The 13434-nt window shown below is 34.1% G+C and overlaps 1 protein-coding gene across 10 annotated transcripts in view; it reads left to right on the top strand.

Moving 5' to 3' along the window:
* LOC132116459 (receptor-type tyrosine-protein phosphatase mu-like) overlaps positions 1 to 13434 on the top strand; it is a 214041-nt gene that overhangs the window by 41967 nt on the left and 158640 nt on the right. The window lies entirely within an intron of this gene.

The raw sequence follows: 13434 nt of genomic DNA, 5'->3' as shown, positions 1-13434 counted from the left end.
TTTAGGCTCATGAGCATTACTGTTGTCTTGTGTTAGTTTCTCAACACATTGTCACAGACTAGGATTCACTAAATCAAAAGAGTTTAACATTCAAAGAGAATTGTAGATTCAGATGCAAGCTGGACTTTTCAAGAACTATCAATTTTGTAAGTACTAATTGTTATTAAAGCGGTGTGGTGTGTTTGTGTGGTCGCTGGCACTCGTGAGGTTGTTTGTCACACCCTAATAAACGCTTCATTAGAAGCAGCAGCCGTGGCGTTCGCTCTTAAATCTGATGCCTAACCACACAGATCCTCCACACCCGAGACAGCAGGGACAGGATTAATTGTGAGGACGTGGCTAATTTCACTTTGCTGCGTAATAAGGGTGGAGAGAAGCAGACAGGAGCATTTGCTCTCGCAGCGCTGCTGATTTATGTGGACACATAGTCCTGCATCACTGTAAAAAAACAGACATATTTTCCAGTTTGCTAAACCTTTGAGTCTCAAATACTAATGCAGTTTTCTTGAAACCACACAAAACCCATACCAGACCAACACACTTCACCGGCCAGTCAAACAAAGTCATCTGAATGAAGAAATTCATATTGCTGAAATCCATATTTCCCAGCATGCATTGCAGCATGAATCAATGATGGGGTTTCTGTTATAAGATTATTGTTTTGCTGACTTCATTTAAAGTTTTTGTTGTTTTTCTATCATTATTGTTCAACCGATAATCGGCACCGATATCTGATTGCTGGAATAATCTGTTTTGGCAAAAAACACACACCAATAGTTTTCCCAGGTCAGCATCCATTGCAGGATCAGCTGAGAAGGGTCCACTGTCATTATATGATGCAAAGCATCTAATTAATAATTAACTTGTTAACTAGATGCTGCATTAGTAGAGAACGAACAGCAGTTAATGCTGAGAGCAGGAAAACACTGTTAACGATTAAAACAGTCCAGCCCAAAAGTTATGATAGTTACTATCTATTTACAGTACTACTTTGTCCAACTGGTCAGTTTTATGCATTCATTAATCAATGGCATTACACATTTAAAGCTATTGACATGAGGAAGCAAACCGATATGTTCATGCAGCTGACAAAAACATATAAACAAATCAGAACAAACGCATCCGATTTCAGTAATTTTTATTATTCAACTTTTATGCATATTTTAGTGTTCTAAGATAAAAGCAAATAGAGTACACGCATGTATTTTATTTCAATAATAAGGATAATAAATGTTGTAGAAGTGTTATTCATAGCTTAGTTAGCTTGTTAATTTCAACATTTATTAATACAATTTTACAAATGTAAAAAAATTTAATGCTTATTGGTTAATAAACAGGAATGAACACGGCATAAGCAATATATTAATATTAAATGTTAATATTTATGTTTATAATTAATATTTTTAAATATAATAATCTTTTCATTTATTAATATTTCATTTACAAAGTACAGTACATTTTCATGGTTGTGTACAGTTTTTTTTATAAATAATATAAAATATCGGTTGATTTATCGGTTATCGGCAAAAAAAAAAAATTAAAAAAAAAAAAAAAATTAAAATTAAATTTAAAAAAATCTGTAAAATTAACTCTGTCAACCTTGTTTGTAAGTCGTTTGTAAGTCACTTTGGATAAAAGCATCATGTAAATGTAGTTGACTTAACAAATGTATCTGCTTAATAAGGCATTTTGCATTTAGCGAATGACCAAATTTAAGAGTTTTAAGACAACAGTTGAGAGAACTTCTGAAGCAGTTTGCATGTAAATGAGTTAAGTTTGATTGTTGGAGCTGCATTGGTTCATCTTCCGTGATCTCTGAAGTCTCAGATGTGGGTGTTTTCTTCATTCCTGCGGCCCGCTGACCAACCGAAGCGGTTTTGGGTGGTAATCAATACGAGCAGCTCATATGAGCGTGACAGCCGGTCTGCAATAGTTCACCCTCCACACTCGATGACAGCTCTTATCTATTTAATTCTGTTTCACTTCCAGCGAGGTCAAGGCCGCCGGGATATATTGGTGTTTTTCATTTGGCTGGTGTCAGGCTGAACGCCCTGCTTCACACGCTTTCTCTGAGAATAGATGGAGCAGGTATGAGTCTGTCTCTGCTTTCTCATTAGCGTGCCGATAATGGCATTACCCTCCTGGCCACATTACAGATCCATGTGCAGCTTGGAAAAGAGAGGACAGAGAGCGTGCTTTCTGTGGCGCTTAGAAATCAAACTCATGACATCTGTCAAGAAGTGCCCCAAAATCAAAAGGAAAAATACAGAAAATAATTATTTTACAAAAAAAAAAAATATATTTTACATATAGTTTGTTGTTAGTATAAACGTACAAACTAGTAATTACTTTTATATGTTTATTTATTTATTTATTTTATTATTATTATTATTATTATGCATAAAGGATTTAATTTAGATGTTAGTATTTTTGTGCAGGTTTTATTTATTTATTTTATTTATTTGATTAATAGTTAACCAAAACTATTTATTTATTTATCTATAAATAAATTAATAAAAATACATGCATTCATACATGCAAATTGTAAACAAATATTGTATGCATGTATTTATGCATTTATTTATTATTGTAAATAAAACTGGAGCTCTGTCTAATTAACAACATTTAAATAATACATTTAAAAACAAAAAATATATATTTTTTATATATACCAATTATTGATTTATTTATTATAAAAAACATTCATTCATGCATGCATTCATTCGTGCATTCACGCATTCATTAACTCATGCATTCATTCATGCATTCATTCGTGCATTCAATAATTAATAAAATTAAATACACGTTGATGATGGTAGTATTTGTTGTACTGTCTGTAATTTAAGTTTACTGTGATTAAGTGTAAACAACTCTTATAGTGATAATAGAGAATGAGAGTTACAAAACTATTACATTTGGGTAATGTGTGAGTAAGGCTTTATTCTCTTCTATAATGTGTTGTGTAATTTGTCATGTTGTTCTGGTGCTGTGTGAAGTGTGATCTGCGTTCATGTGCTTCTCTCTCACTGTGGGATGTTGCTGATGTAGTGAGTATCATGTGTCTCCATCAGAGAAAGTGTTCTGCTAACAGGTATAACACACACACGCCTGCTGTAATACACTTTACTCTCCGTCCCGATGAAAGATGCTAATAGCTCCATAAATCTGCAGCCTGTGCGCTTCATATCCGTGACATCGCTCGCTCACGGTAATTCATGACTTTACTGACCTCACATATCTGATGCTTTAAAACTGACAGGAAATCTGCTGGAAAACATCCCGAGACCGAAGCAGCACTGTGTCCCAAAGACTGTGACCGCTTGTCATTTTTTGGTTAATTTGATTCATTAATACAACAGTTTATATATATATATATATATATATATATAAAAAAAAAAAAAAAAAAAAAAAAAAATTATATATATATATATATATATATATATATATAAAATGCATTTTATGTCTTATTTAATTTAATTAATTAAATTAGATCATTTTAATTATGACTGGAGTATTTTTGTACAGCTTGTAATTTATTATAATTGTTTTGATTAATAAAATCAATAAAAAATAATAAATATATTTAACAATTATTATTTTTAGAAAGAAATACAAAATAAATAAATAGGTTTATAGATGATTAAATTAGATATTTACTCATAATGCATCAAATATCTGATGCAGCTTGATGCTTTTAGACAGACAGTAAATTTAAGTTATTTCATTCATAAATAAATACCAAGTAAATGATATAGATGTTTACTTATAATGCATCAATTATCTGATGCAGTTAGATTCTTGAAAACTTTAAGACCAGTAATAAATCTTCTGTAAACCTGACAGAGACAGAAGCAGAAGGTTTGGTTATTAATACAGTATTAGTCATTACTGGTTAGGTTCCTGGTCAGATGTACAGTATCTGGTGTCTTGCTCTCATGAAGCATGATTTTGTAGTTTGATCGTCTTCAGCTCTGATGTGTTAGATCATGTAGGTGTGATGCTGTAAAGTTTCTCAGAGCGGTGTGTTTGTTGGAGGAATCTCAAACCTCAATACTGGACTGAACTGGTCTTCAGACGTCTGATTGGTTCTTCGCTCACACTCCCACATTTATTATAAATGCTCCAACATATTCGACAGAGTTTGCGTTTCCTGAACACGTGTTTGTTGTGATTTCTTCTGGATCGTTCTGCTAATTCTAGGAAGAACGCTCTCTTTCACGTCAGTAACCACACGAGTAAACCTCGCTTTGCTTTATTTGAGCTCATATTTCTGCTGTCTGATGCTTTAAAACAGCCTGTCTAGTGCACAGACTCTGCTGTGAACACACAATAATAACATGTTATTATGGTTAAACAGCACATGGAATTACTGTTATAGTTATATTCACTATTACCAGCCACCATAACTCCGTTCCAAACTCTTGCCTCTTGCAGTTTTCTGTGAAAATGAAGTTTTACCAAAATGTATTGCAATGCTGCATTTATAGATTTATAGCAATTATAGATTTTTTTTTTGTACAAAACTAAAAAAAAAAAAAAAAAAATATATATATATATATATATATATATATATATATATATATATATAAGCATAATAATGATAACTATTAGTGCTTTTATTTTGCTTGAATATAATAAAAAAAATAATGTATACTTATAGAATTAATTATTATTAATTATAAACTGATTACATTTGTATAATATTAAAATGTTTTATAAGTATTATAAGTTGGCAGGTTTTGGAACCGAAGCTGAAAGAATTGTCTTATTTTTATATAATAATAAATATATAATATAATATTTTAATATGCACATTACCACTGCTACTGCCACTACTATTATTATTATTATTATTATTATTATTATATTTTTTTTCTAATGTGTAGTTATAATTTTATAATATTTCATAGTATAATAATGTAATTATGCTTATAATATTAATAATTAAAATTCTATAATAATAATTAACTTCTGAAATTATTTTTTTGTTTTTATTAATCGTAATAATAATAAAATAATAATAAGTATTAATGTAGGATGAAATTAATTATATTAAATCAACAAAAATTATTTAAATATTAATAGTTGTAATAATAATAACAATTAATAATAATAATAATAATAATAAATAATTAAAATTCATTATTGTATTAATGGTATTAGTAATAATAACAAGAATAATAACATTATTATTATTATTATTATTATTATTATTATTATTATCATCATGTTGAATTAGTTAAAGCTGAATGAACCTTTGATGTTTAGCTGAGTTGATATATCTGCATGTCTTCAGTAACAGGTTGTTGACATCGATGCAGATCAGAGAAGAGCACTGTCCCCGCAGGAATAATGATGTTCATGTACACACTCACGCTCAGATTGAGCCGGACGCTCCGTAAGCGGCTGTTAATATGATCCGAGCGCAATAACAGCGAACGCCCGCCGGGTCACGTGCTTATTTATGCTTCAAATGCTCCACGTTATCAGGGCAAACACAGCTGCTCCCAAATAAATAAAGCAGTTCATCAGTGAGAAGCGCCTCAACCATCCGCTAGCGTCTGTCTCTCACACTACACTACAGGCACTGCTAGATTCTCAGAACACTGCATTCTGGGGGATATTAACACTAGTTTCCTCATGAGGACCTAAAGATGACACACACACACACACACACACACACACACTCACACACACACACACACACACACACACACACACACACACACACACTCACACACACACACTCACACACACACTCACACACACACACACACACTCACACACACTCACACACACACACACACACACACACACACACACACACACACTCACACTCACACACAGACACGCACACCCACACACACAGACACGCACACACACACAAACACACACACTCACACACACACACACACTCACTCACTCACACACACTCACACACTCACACACACACACACTCACACACACACACACACACACTCACTCACAGACACACACTCACACACACACACACTCACACGCACACACACACACACACTCACACGCACACACACACACACACACACACACACACACACACACACACACACAGACACACACACACACACAGACACACACACACACAGACACAGACACAGACACAGACACACACACAGACACACACACACACACACACACACACACACACACACACACACACACACAGACACATTGCTTTGAAACTATCAGTATTAGTGTTGTCTCGGTACCAAAATTTCAGTATTCGGTACCGATACCAGTGAAAATCCACGGTTTTCAGTACCAATTTCGGTACCAAAGCAAAACACAAAAATATGCTAATTAAAAAAAATATAACTTTTTAGCACTAAAAATAAAACCAATGCCATTCTTTATACTTATTTACAATTGTGTTTAAAGTTTTTCTACAAGTTATATAATTATGAACAACAGTAAACAAGGTATGGATACCGCTATGTCTTCTGCTTGTTCGAAAATGAATATGAATAATTCTAAATGAACTCCATTATTTTGACAGGAGAAGACAACAAAGAATAGTTTACATGTAGCGTGTCGATTCAGCATGTTAAGACTCTCTCGCTCTCTCTCTCTTTGCATGTGTGAGAAACAGCGCTATCAGTAAAGCGACGGTGAGTTATGTGTCTTCACACAGAGTTTACAGAGCATCAGGTGCGCTGTTCGTCCATTGAGATGAACTGAAAAGTTCAGATCGCTTGATGGAGAGAGAACTCTGAAGCTCAGATGCTGAAATTAATGCAAGCGTCATGCGCTTCAGTCTATGTAGTAAACAAACCCGCACGTCTCTGCCATTCATTAATTCACACAGAGACGCGCAGAACACGGATTCATATTTCAAACAACATTTGCAGCTTAACATTTACAGATACTGGTCCATATGGAGATTTGATTTGATTAATTTATGCTAACTTTGACAAATTCCATGACTGTCCATATTAAAATGTAAGTTTCATTTTCATGACTGGATTTTGAGATTACGTCCGCGTTTTCTGCTTCGCGGAAATCATAGCGCTGAACCGGGTTTGAACGGGACCTCGGTACTACCGGTACTTAAAGAAACCTGGTTCCGTCACATTTACATTTTTTTAGTACCGACTTGGTACCGAAGTACCGGGTCTTTGGACAACACTGATCTGTATTGTATAAAGCACTGATACATTTATAACATCAAGATCTTTTTCTTCTCCAAAGATACAATTTTTCTCAAATTTTTTAAAATCTATTGATAAGATTAGATATTTTTCCACACTGGTTAATATAATATAATACAATACAAAATAAAACACTATAATAAATGAATGAATAAATAAACATTTTTATAAAAAAAAAAAGAAATTATTCTTATTATTGGAATAGGACCGTGATCTGATGTAAACCTATAGAGAAGCATCTGAACAGAGAGCAGAAAAACACCAAGGATAAAATCAATCCCATCATTCCATCATGATCCCTATATTTACAGGCCAATTGTGGTGGATTATATGAGAAGGGATCAGATGTGGTTTCAGAGCTGCTTTATCTCTGCAGGACTTTAGGAAGACGGAGGCTGAATTGAATTAGCTGGTGTTTGCTGGTGAAATCGCTCTGATTTCTGGCTCTGATCGTCACGCCGGAGTGAATGGAGCCCAGCGGCAGGCTGTTCAATTCCTGCGCTCGCTCGGCTCTGGAGAATTATGGCCGGCGGTAAAGCTCTCGACACGCACGTAATGAAACTCCCGCGCCACTATTTCATCCCGCTTCACTGCCGTATTAATTAAATATCCATTTATGGTGCTGTATCAATTTATGGCTCGTATCTGCTCGAGCCAATCCCTACAAACAGGCCTCGGACTCACATCATGTCTTTCTGGTGCTCCGCTTGAGATGCTATTTGCTGGGATTGATTAGAACAGAATGAAGCTAAAGCGGTGCATGCTGGGATGCCCTGTGCTCCTGTTGGTGAGTTGATTTGTTGCAGGGTCACGTCTCTCTGAATCGTGGCCTGTCAGAGACTTATAAAACACAAGCACGCACTGCTCTTTCTTCACGCAAACACCACATTTCAGATCATTAATGATTCAGTAATTAATGGGAATTTGTGTTGAGTGTAATAATTTTATATTTAATTATAGACTTAGAATCTATTTACATACATAAACTGTCATCTCTATTATCTCTTGACAGACTAATAATAATAATAATAATAATAATAATAATAATAGTGATTACAGATTTTCACTGAAATATATATAAATGATAATGGATAGAGTATTTTAATTAAATGTTTAATTAACTTTTTATATAATAAAGATGTATCTGTTATCTCTATATTATTATTATTATAATTATGAATTAATCTTGAATATTTACATTATATAACAGTTTAAATATGTATGTATGTATATTATAACATTAATGATAAAACATATTTTATTCAATTGTTTAGTTATATATTTATAATCTATATTATAAAGAGTTATCTTTGTGATCTCTCGACAAACTTGGCTTCTCTATTTAAAACTCATTGTAGGCATATCTTTCAGTTCCAGTTGGTTTTAAATTCCTTAAATTCATCTTTTTGCATCCAGTTCGATTTCAATAATTCTTAGTAATACTGAGATATTCTATGTTTGGCCACGCCCACTTGTTCACGCTCCAATCGTGTCCTGATGAGCATCATCAAGCCCCGCCCTTCATTGTTTTGCCGTCTGTGTGAAGGTGTTCGACGCCTCCAGGGAATTATTTGGGATCACTCTGAAGCGTGCGATTGTTTCAGTAATAACTGAGGCTTTTATGAGCTGCTGCTAACGAGCCGTCGTTAGCACTGCGTCTGGACGCCACCCGTTAGAGTTCAGCGCTAATAAGGCTGTGATGGATCGCTGTAAGAGACACGGACTCTGAAAACACCTCATTACTGAACAAATCAAAGAACAAGTGGCTCAAGGTCTCTTTCTTCATCCGCACCTGAGCGTCTCAGAGTGTCCAGAAGCGTCTAGAAATCATCCATCTAGTGCCGGAGAGCTCAGACGCTAATCAAATCAGAGGGAAAAGCTGAGACTTCCTCTGCTGAAGGTTAAAATGAGGCAGAACTTTGAAGAGCAGAAGCGTGTGGTCCAGAGGTCAGAGGTCGCTTTTTGACCCTTTTAGGGAATTATTTCAGAATACAAGTCTTTCTATATTCACTTTAACACTGTCTGTAGCTGAACACTGTTTTTAAAGAGTCTCTTCTGCTCACCTAAGGTGTATTTATTTGATCAAACATAGAGTAAAACAGTGAAATATTATTCTAGTGTAAATCATCTGTTTTCTGTGTGAATCTGTGTTAAAGTGTAATGTATTTCTGTGATGCTCCGCTGTATTTTCAGCATCATTCCTCCAGTCTTCAGTGTCACATGATCTTCAGAAATCAGAATAATATGATGATTTACTGCTCAAGAAACATTTCTGATTATTATCAGTGTTGAACACAGTTGTGCTGCACAATATATCTGTGAAAAACCGTGATACATTTTATTCTTCAGGATTCACAGATGAACAGAAAGTTCAAAAGAACAGCATTTATTTCGAAATAGAAATATTTTTTTAACATTAGAAATGTCCTTACTGTCACTTCTGATCAATCCTTGATGAATAAAAATATGTATCAAGGTTTTTGGAGTAATTTTAATTTTTTTGATTAATTGCTTGACATGAAGGTTTGCATGTCATAAATAAATTACATTTACAATATTTTCATATTAAAAACAGTTATTTTAAAGGCGTGGTTCACTGTTTTTTTTAATGCATGATTGTGTTTATGGGGTGCAGTCTAACATGTGCTAATGCTTTGTTTAAAAAGAGAAACATTCTTTTTCACATAACTTATCCTTTATTCTACACCGCTCTGTCCCTTCTCTATTGAACACTGAGAGTTCCTGCTGTTATGAAGCCCCGCCCTCAGAAATACGGGATGGGCTCGGATTGGTCAGCTGGCCTCAGTGTGTTGTGATTGGCCAATCCGCCGCGTCCCACCCCTTTCCTCAGCGACATGTGCTGCGGTTGTATTGTAAACAATGGCGTTGTCAATATTGTTTATCAATCTGAGCCTGATAAACGAGACGCAGAGGTCATACTTTTACATATGCTGTTATTTGTAAATGTTACTGTTTATGTTCGCTATACAGTTTTATCCTGATTAAAGTTTTAATACAGCATGCGCATCCATGTTAAACGCTTCTCTGTCTATACACATAAAGTGTATAATAGGAATTTTGTCGTAACTTTGCAGATATTGTTTATTCTCAAACGGCAACATTACACAATAACTAACGTTAAAAAAGTGAAATTGCAATCAACCACCCCTTTAAATTGTAATATTTATTTTTGTTTTTTGACTGTATTTTTGATCCAGTAAAATGTATTTCATCAAATAAAATTCAGCTTTGATCACATGCATAAATTACATTTTACAGAATATACTAACAGTACAGTTACAATACAGTTCTTTTAATAATATTTCACCGTTTTACTGCGTTTTCAATCCAGTAAAATGTATGTGATCTAATAAAAACTAGCTTTGATCACATTCATAAATAACATTTTGCAGAATATTCAAACAGAAAAGTTATTTTCAATTCTAATAATATTTCATCTTTTTTCAATCCAGTGAAATGTATTTGATCAAATCAAATTAAGCTTAGAATAACTGGAATAAATTACATCTACCAATATATTCAAGCTGAAAACCATTTTTTAATTCTAAGAATTTTTCAAAATTGTAACTGTATTTTTAATCCAGTAAAATGTATTTGATTTAATAAAATTAAGCTTCGCGTAACTGGAATAAATGACATCTTACAATATATTCAAATAGAAAACCATTTTTTAAAACTCTAATAATTTTATCATTTTTGTATTGTATTATGTATCCAGTAAAATGTATTTGATTGCATAAAATTAAGCTTCACATAACATGAATAAATTACGTCTTATAATATGTTTAAATAGAAAGCAGTTATTTTAAATTCTAATATTTTTTCACATTTTTGATCAAGTGAAATGTATGTGATCACCTTTTATCACATGAATAAATTACATTTTACAATATATTAATGGTATTTTTAAATGTAATAATATTTCACACTATTTTTTTACTGTATTTTTGATCAGATAAATGCCACCTTGGTGAGCATAAGAGACTTCTTTCAGAAACCAATCTGAATTATTCCAAACTGTAGAGTCCAAACATCTTCTGCTCTTACGTGATCATGTTGAGATGAGGAAGACTGATGGTTTGAAGGTGTTGTCTTGAGATCAGATCTGTTGTCGCGTCTAAAGGAAGTGTTTGGCCGCACAGGAAGCAGATGGGCTCCTCCAGAATCTGGCAGACGTCTTCACATCATTCATGAAAGCCATTAGAGCGAAGACAAAGGGGAGAAGATGCTGATGTGCCACCTGGGCAGGAACAGACTCCTCGTGAAATTAAATCACTGGAAATAAAAAAAAAGGCTGGAATTACAGGAGTTTGTCACGCACACAAATTACCTCAGATGAGCTATTCATGCACAGGAGACTGAATTGCCTCTATTTTCCTTGGTAAGAGGCAAAAGAACAGTAAAGTACTAGAATTATGTTGCTTCTTAGCTCAATGGGAGAGGACATTTGCATCAGTCGCTTTATCTTGTTGTACGTGATGATTTTCTCTTATTGTACGTTAGATTTTAGCCTGGCGAAGTTGTAATTGTGTATGATTCACTTCGATCATATGCTGCACATGCTTTCCTTAAAAAGGCTATTCATTTCCTGATTTCATTCGGAAGCCAAAATGCATTTTTAGTTATTTTTCATATTAAAATTCTTTAAATATTTTGAATAATGCATTTTTTTAAAGAAAATATTAATACATGTTCATATTTGATTTGTTATTTATATATATTTTTACTTTCTTGAAATGCAGAACATTATGAATTGTGAAAAAAATATATAAAATAAAAAGTAATTGTTATTCCAAATGAAATCAGGAAATGAGGAGGAGTATTAAAAGGAGTTTTAATTTCCTGATTTCATATATATTCATTTTCATAAGCTAATATCTAATTTGAATTAGTTTTTATTTGCCCTTTATATTTTATTCATTATTTATATATTTTTATTTTTTCATTTATATTAGAATTTGTATTTTTATGAATATATATTAATTATTAATAATACATATTAATATATCATAAAAATAGTAAATTTATATATTTTACTATTTCAAATGATATTTTATTTTAGTTTTGTTATTCTATAAAGAATGTTTTATAAATAAATTTCAATATTAATATTTATTAACAATAAATTAGGAATGCATATTAATATTTATTAGTATATATTTAGCTTTTTACGGTTTATTTTGTTCATATTCTTAACAAATATGAATTATATTCTTTTTTTAAATTTTGTGTCAGAGTTTGCATCGGTGTCTTGCTCTCGTGTGGTTCTCGATCATGTTCTCTCAGTGACCGTGAGACTGAAGTGTAATGTGAAGTTGGTAACGCGGCTGGGCTGTGATTAGCGGCGGACGCTCGGCGCGTGTCTCCAGCGTTAAACGAGCTCATAGATCAGATTAGCGCTAGCCAGAGCTCCATTTCCTTCCCATCATGCTTGAATATCAAAGAAGCGATCGCTGCATGTTTACAGGTGAAGCACTTCTGACACAATGAGAGGAAACTGAGCTTTGATCAGAGAGGAGACGAGCTCCAGAGCCACACACACACACACACACACGCGCACACACACACAGAAAGACACAGACACACGCACACACACACAGACACAGAAAGACACAGACACACACACACACACACACACACACACACAGAAAGACACAGACACACGCACACAGACACAGACACAGAAAGACACAGACACACACACACACACACACACACACACACACACACACAGAAAGACACAGACACACGCACACACACACACACACACACACACACACACACACACACACACAGACACACACACACAGAAAGACACAGACACACGCACACACACACACACACACACACACACACACACACACACACACATACAGAAAGACACAGACACACACACACACACACACACACAGAAAGACACAGACACATGCACACACACACACACACACACACACATACAGAAAGACACACACACACACACACACACACAGAAAGACACACACACACACACACATACACACACACTTACAGAAAGACACAGACACACGCACACACACACACACACACACACACATACAGAAAGACACAGACACACACACACACACACACACACACACACACAGAAAGACACAGACACATGCACACACACACACACACATACAGAAAGACACAGACACACACACACACACAGAAAGACACACACACACACACACATACACACACACTT

The sequence above is a fragment of the Carassius carassius genome, chromosome 35 (assembly GCF_963082965.1).
Source record: "Carassius carassius chromosome 35, fCarCar2.1, whole genome shotgun sequence".
Taxonomy (NCBI): domain Eukaryota; kingdom Metazoa; phylum Chordata; class Actinopteri; order Cypriniformes; family Cyprinidae; genus Carassius; species Carassius carassius.
The sequence above is the reverse complement of the archived record's forward strand: the minus strand, read 5'-3'. Positions and strand labels throughout refer to the sequence as shown.